We start from the raw sequence: 6,437 nt of genomic DNA, 5'->3' as shown, positions 1-6,437 counted from the left end.
AATCAACATTTTGACGGATTACAAAATTGGAGTGGTGATAGGGAAATGTTCCATGCACATGAATTGTTCAGTGAGCCTCATTATTCTAATGGCCTGGAGGCATAACTTTGCACAACACACCAAAAGTGTGACTGGCCTAGCTGGTCAGGAACTCCTAAACTCTAAATTATCACCCCACTCTAGTAGAAAAAAAAGCGACTTTCCCACTGTATTTAAAAAACATGAAGATACCACAGTCTGAGCTGTATATAGGGCATATGTTTACAATATGCTTATCCTTCCATACTTTTCTGCCCAGTGGAATATTTATAACAGCTATTCCTCCTTTATGTCTGAGATCAGTGGTGATTTCTTCAAAAACTGTAGTAGAAGTGTCAGTTATTGTATTTTCTTAATTGTGCCCACTTGGTAAAACTTCATCTTTAGTGGTGCAAGTAGGATGGCATCACTGTAGAATTATTTTTCTGATATGAGAATGTGACCATCTAAAAAAATCTTCAGAGCAATAGAAAATTAGGATCATAGATTTAGAGCTAAAAGGAACCTTTGAAATGAGTAAGGCCACTCCTCCATTTTAAAAAGTTTAATTAATATCTGTTTTGATACCACAGTGTTTCCAGATAAAACCTTCCCTCGTTTTGCAAAAATAAGAAACTTGAGGTCTACAGAGGTAAAATGACTTTCTCAAAGTCACACAAGTAGTAATTCAACTCAACTACCATCTATTAACTGCTTGATTCTATCTGGAACTTTGAGGATAAAAAAAGACAAAAATGACAATAGTCATCTTCAAGGGCTTTGATTCTAAAGGGGTAATACAACATGTTAATAAAAAACACCCTTAAAACACTCTGAAGAGAAAGCATGAAATGAAGTAGGTTTGAATCAGGAAAGAGTTCATGTAGGAGATAGTATCCGAGTTGAGATTTTAAGAGGCAGAATTGAGCAAAGTGAAGTATGGTTAAAAAGGAAGATAGAAGCCAGATTGCAAAAGGCTTTAAAAACCAGGCTAGAGGGTTTGTATTTTCTCAAAGTAATTGAAGATTTAAGTATGGAAGTGATATGGTCATATGACTAGGTAGTTAGAAATATGTTTTAAGAATAGGTGTGTGAAGACAGATTGAAAAATGGAGAAGAGACTAACAGAAGGCTATTGCTATGGTCAAGATGAAGTTATAAGGGCATAAAATAGGTAATGGCATATAAGAATAGTGGCAATGGATGAGTGATGATTGGAAAGGTAAAATGAAGAGGATTTTGGCAATTGATTTGGTCTGTAGGAGAGTGAAGATTCAAGCATGGCTCTAAAGCCATGCACTTGAGTAATAATCCTAAGGATAACAATGCTCCCAACAGAAATATAAGAAAACCTGGGGCAGAAGCGGTTTTGGGGGAAAAGATAATGAATTGTGTTTTGAAGTGTCTATGAAACATCTAAGTGGAAATGTCTAGCAGACATTGGAGAAAAGAGCCTGGAATTTAAGAGGGAGATAAAGGCTGTATAGTTTCCTTGCATAGAATAGATAGGTAGGATAACTGAACTCATGGCAATTGATGAGAAAAGAAAGCCCCAAACAGAACAGAAAATGGAGGGGATGATACAATACAAACAGAAAAGGAGATGGAGAATGAACAGAAAGAAGAGGAAAATCAAGTAATGTCAAAAAGGAGAAAAGGATAAGCAAGAGTCCAAGATTTTTTCACTCCAAATCCAGCACTCTATCTACTACAATATAGTAACAATTTCTGTTTGAAATGGTTCTGCATAGTCCTTTCACATTTCACACGTGGTCCTCTTTATGGTCAAGAGTTTACATTTGTGAGACAGCTGGCAAGGGTTAAGGCCCCAGCTATGGAACAAAGCAAAGTTAACTCACCCACAGGGGGAATAAAACCCATGACCTTGGCCTCATTAGCACAGTGCTTTAACTAAGTGAGCTAAGCAGCCACAGACTAAATATTTACAGTAGACCCACTAAAATAAATTTTTAAAATGTTATGTGATGTTATAAAATGCAATTTAATAAAAATCTAAACATTAAATCTCCATTATTGTTTCTTCTACTTTATAATTATCTAAAAAATGAAAAATTTTAGCACAGAATTTACATACAAGGAAGAGGCTAATTTGATTTCCACTTTATCTACTATTAGAGAATAAATCAATGAGCAAAGTCATGTTAGAGTAGTTTTTAACCAGAAAACAGAAAGGTCTTAGGTCCCACAAGAAGAACTAAACCCAAGTTTCAAAAGCTCCCACACTATTTATGTGATCTCCCAAAGGTTAACTATGCCTTCTGGAGGGAGAGGGATTCTGGGTTATCTCCCAGAGAGTGCGCTCTGGTCCTAAGAACTTCAAGGGAGGTGTGAATTCGGACTAAGCCCTACATGTGTGAACTCCATTGAGTACTTAGATACTTATGAGCTCTCTAAAGGTGTGAACACAAGCATTGTTCAATCAGTTCCACTTAGTACCTTGTTTCAAGTTCTGGACAAAAATAACTCTTTCTAAAGATTAAATCAACTCCAATGGCTTAACACTTTGTAAAGATTCCAACAGAAAGAGAAATCCTAAAATGTTTTAATGTACTACTGTGATTTTGATTTTTTTTTTTAAACTTGTACAACAAGCAGTCAGATTAGGATAGTCCTGTTTAAAGAAGTGAAGAGATTTAAAAATACATCCTCATAGCCCTAGACTTTATTATGGGCAAGCATACTTACAAACATACATACATTTATACATTTCTGTCAAGTGATTTGTCAGTTTATTTTTCCTATTGTATATATATATATATACACACACACACACACACACACACACACACACACACACACATTTCTCCTTCAAAGAGTACATGGGAGTTACACATATGAGCACTACAAAGATGTACTTCTATTCAACAAATATTACTTTTCTTCCAGCATAAAGAACTAGGCTAAGCTCTGGAGTTAGAGACAAAAATAAGACAATCCTTGAATCTTAGCTTTGCTCATTACCTGTTTGATCTTGGGCCAATAACTTAACCTCTTCCAGCATCAGTTCCTCTCCTATAAACTGAAAGGGGTGGCCTAAATGACTTCTTAAAAGTTTTTTTCAGCTGTAAATTTACAATCCTACAAACCCTTAAAGAGCTAATATTCTATTCAGAGAGTGGGAGGGCCAGAGAAGGAGTCCAAATTGAAGGGTTAAACGGCAGGTTGAAGAGTTATTTTACTCTGAGGTTAACCTTTAATGCAAACCTGAAAAATTCTTAAAAGTGATCATCCAGTCTTTGAGGCCTCTACTGAACAATCTAACTACTTGCCAAGGAAACTGACTTTTGGCTAACTCCAGTGATCACCAAGTTTTCCCCTGCATTCAGCCCAAAATTGCTTTTTGTGACTCTCACTAATTACACCTAGTTCTGCAATGCTGGGGTCAAACAGCACAAAAAATTTAATAAATGTTTACTGAATAGAATTAAAGTGTATCTTTATAGGCTATATAAGCATATGTGTAATACCCAATGCTCTCAGAAGCAAGAGAATAAAGCCACCATGTCCTCCTCTCCTCAAACCTTCTCTTACCCAGATTAAACACTGCTACTTTTTAAAAGGTAATTCTTATGGCATGAATGTATGATTTCTTAACTAATCTGATTGTCCTTCCCTGCAAGTTATCTAGATTCCTAAAAGGAATCATGAACAATTGAAGACAGTACTCCAACTGTAGCCTGACCTTAGCAAAGCAGTGCAGCACACTGATTTCTTATTTTTTGATATGCCTCTCTCAATTTGGCCTCAGACTGAAGTATCTTTTTTGGATCTTCTTTCCCATTCTTGACTTTAATTGAATTGGCAGTCCACTAAAACCATAAGACCTTTTTCAGATACACCATCTAGTTACATACTTCTCTTACCTTGTTATTATGAAGTTACTTTTTTAAGCCAAAATTTAAATAAATGCTGCATGTAAAACAGTAAAGAGAACTATAGTTTAAGTAAGCTTGCTGCTAAAAGGTATTTTGAAAGTACTTTTACAAAGAAAATAATCTGATTTGTTTTATTAATCTATATTTGTTTAATGAACAACATATATGTAAAGTAATATACAACAAATTGAAAGGAAGGCAGAAATGCAGATGCAAAATAGTGGAGGTCTTTATTATCAGGTTATGGAGACTCTACTTTTATTGGCAGGCAATGGGGGTGGGTAAGAAGAGTGAGGCACTGAAGGCTTTAGAGCAAGATAGTAACATTATTAAGCTTTTACTATTAAGGAGATTATTTGGGCAGGATGGACTAGACAAAGGAGAAACAGGAGCTAGAAGATCAGTTAGGAGACTCTTAAAATGTTCCAAGCAATAATAGGTGAAAAGGGAAATGGACGATGGAGTCAGATTGGGATGGGTTAAAATGTGGAGGTAGTCTTGAGATCAAACTTGAGGGTGTTTCCTACTTTTAATTTCATAACCACTAAAATAAAGCTTTTGCAGAGTTCCTGTAAAATATAATAAAAATAAAATTACCATATGATTTTAGAATTTCTGAGTAGCTTAATATAAATTAATTCATTAGTTCCCACAACCTTTGATATGCCTTCCAATTCTAAAACTGTGATCTGATGATTATGAATGGCACATAAAATCTTGGAAGATAGCCTCCTTCAATTCCAGAATCAATCCAAAACTTTAATTCATAGGTGAATTTTTTCAAGATTTTGTGTATTAAAATTAGGGAATAAAGACAAAATTTAGCTGAAAAATGAAGCTTAAACAATGATACCTGGAATTCTCATACCCTAAGATGACAAACAGATGATCCTGAAGTACTTGACAAAAACCCATTAATATCAACAGAAAAAAATAGCTTTTTATTAAATTATGATCAGGAAAAAATATTTCAAGATACTAAAACTGACAGTGTTAATTTTAGAAAATTAGGATTATACATTTAGATATTCTGCAATTTAAAATATAGCAAGCAACCATGTATTATGCAACACTTTTAAACATACAATATGTAATTTAATTGCTAAGGCAATTTACACTAGTACATGATGCACTGAAATGGCAACCTGGAGCCATTATAAATATACTATTTATCTCTTCTGACTCATTGAATGACCTTAGGCAAGTCATTTAACTTAACCTGTCTATGCTTTTGTTTCTTAATTTGTTAAATGAGGATAATTGCCATCTCTTATATAATTCATGTGATTGTTGTGAGAATTAAATAATGTCAGTAATTCACTTGAAGTGGCTCAAAGACATTAGTAACAAAGTATTACTAATATATTTTAATTACATAATGAGGCCTTAGCAGAAAAAAAAAGCTGGCCTGGGAGTCAGGATGATTAAGGTACAAGTCTTTCTCTCTGGCACATAATAGCTGTTTGACCCAGGGTAAATCAACTAATCTCTCAGTGTCCCCATGCAACTCTCTAATACTGAAAGCTGAATAGCAATGGCAAGATCTTTACTGGTAACCGATGCTTCTCTTACACCAATGAAATCACAAATCTGGTCAGCAAAAAGTTATATACATAGTACCAAAATTTAGCACACATTTTAATTCAGTAGTTTAAGATATACTTTTTCCTTGTTCTCTTTAATCAAAAGAGAAAAAAATGCCTAATTTCACAACAAAGAACAGGATCCCAGTAGACAAGGCAAGTAATTCTATGGACAAAGTCACTGGTTACTCTGTGTTGTCTCTGAAGTGTATTAGTCAATACTTAATAATTGATTTTTCTTTCTGTGCTACCCTGTACCTGGACAATTTTCAGGGCAATGGTAGCTGTAGATAGTTTGGTTAGATATGGGGAGGTCAACAGTGAAACTAGGGCTTGCTACCACAGCTCAGTCCAGTTGATTCTGAGCAATAGCGGTGCAGGATCAAGGTGACCTATGGCTGCTTTAAATAGTCCACTGGAAGATCAACTGAGGACAGGAAATTAGGGGACACCATCAAAGTGAATGGTTTTGATACCTTAGTCCAATATATTTGGGAGCCCAATTAGGTATTCAAATCAGGCCCCCAATCTGTCTTCATCATTTGCTTTAGAAAAATACTTTTAAGGTATTAAGTTTCTAACTGTATTTTAATATAATGCAAGGTAAGAAGAAGGAAAAAGCTAAGCATATTATAAACTGGGAGATGCAAATGTTTTCTACTTATACTAATTTAATCAACAATCAATAAACATTTATTAAGCATCTAACAGATGCCAGGTACCGTGCTAACCACTAACTTACTTGTATACAGTGTGGCACAGTAGAAAGGGAGGTAGACATGAGAAGACACAGCTTTGAGTCTGCCACTTATTAGTTTTTTTCCTGTGGACTAAATTGCTTATCTCTGAGTTTGTTTCTTCATTTTAAAAAGGAGAATAATTAAAATTACTATATTTCAGAGGGCTATGAGGAACAAATAATATATATGAAAGAATTATT

The sequence above is a fragment of the Sarcophilus harrisii genome, chromosome 1 (assembly GCF_902635505.1).
Source record: "Sarcophilus harrisii chromosome 1, mSarHar1.11, whole genome shotgun sequence".
NCBI lineage: Eukaryota > Metazoa > Chordata > Mammalia > Dasyuromorphia > Dasyuridae > Sarcophilus > Sarcophilus harrisii.
This window is presented reverse-complemented; position numbering follows the sequence as displayed.